The following is a 1,158-nucleotide window of genomic DNA, read 5'->3' as shown; positions in this document are numbered from 1 at the left end:
ATAGATAGATAGATAGATAGATAGATAGATAGATAGATAGATAGATAGATAGATAAATAGATAGATAGATAGATAGATAGATAGATAGATAGATAGATGTTCTATAGTCCAGAGTGACGGAATGTTCAATTTCTTGGTTTCTGTTGTTTTATTACTTTTTTTTCAATTAAAAAGGATATTATGGTTATGCCACCAGTGAGACCCTTGTTTCCTCTGTTTGCCTATAACGTTTAGCTTCGTTCTCTCGTTCTCTCGTTCTCCTGTTCTGCGGTCTGTCGTTTCGCTTTGTTCTGTTATTCTAGACTTTGTTTATTAGCTTTGTTCTCTTGCTTTACCGACTGTTAGTTTTTTCTTTTGTTCTACAGTATATTTTAAAGTTTTGTTCTCTTATTCTACAGTTTGTTTATTAGCCGCAGTTTTGTTTCTGTTGTTTTTGTGAGTGTGTGTGTGTGGGGGTGGGGGTGGGGGGCTTGTTCTACAGTTTGTTTATTAGCGACCTTCTCTTGTTCTACTGTCTGTCTATAACCTCTGTTCTCTTGTTCTACAATTTGTTAATTAGCTTTAGTTTTGTCTTTGTTCTACAGTTTGTATCTTATCATTTGTTTTGTTCTCTTTCCCAACATTTTTTTTATTAGCGCTATTTAAAAAATTAAAATTTTCCCCTTGTTTGTATATTTGTAATTTTCTCCTTATATTCAGTCTGTCAACTGGCTTCATTCTTTTGTTCCTTAGTTTATTTATTAACACCATTAGCTTGTTCTTTAGATTGTCCATTAGCTATGTTAATTTGTTCTACATATTATTAAAATTTATCAGAGGTGTTATGTTGTTCAAAAGGTAGTTTCTTGGTTTTATTCTTTTGTTCTACAGTCTGTGTTTTAGATACTATTTTTTCTTATTCTAAAGTTCGTTTATTAGCTTCGTTCTTTTCTTGTACAGTTGTTGCCCGTTCAGACGTTGCATATTTAGGAGATGTATTTTACGTTAATTTCCTTCAAAGTTCAGTTCTTTCGGAGACAGACGCTAAACATGGTGGTTCCGCTTCTTAAATAATCGGCTGCTTGCACTGTATGCTTCCCGGGAAGCTGAGAATGTTTCGGAGTGTTCTATGGTCTGCTGGGGTAATAATATAGTGTAAAGCGCATAGAGCCTGCTGTT

This window comes from Aplysia californica, unplaced genomic scaffold (assembly GCF_000002075.1).
Source record: "Aplysia californica isolate F4 #8 unplaced genomic scaffold, AplCal3.0 scaffold00172, whole genome shotgun sequence".
NCBI classification, from domain to species: Eukaryota; Metazoa; Mollusca; class Gastropoda; order Aplysiida; family Aplysiidae; genus Aplysia; species Aplysia californica.
The sequence above is the reverse complement of the archived record's forward strand: the minus strand, read 5'-3'. Positions refer to the sequence as shown.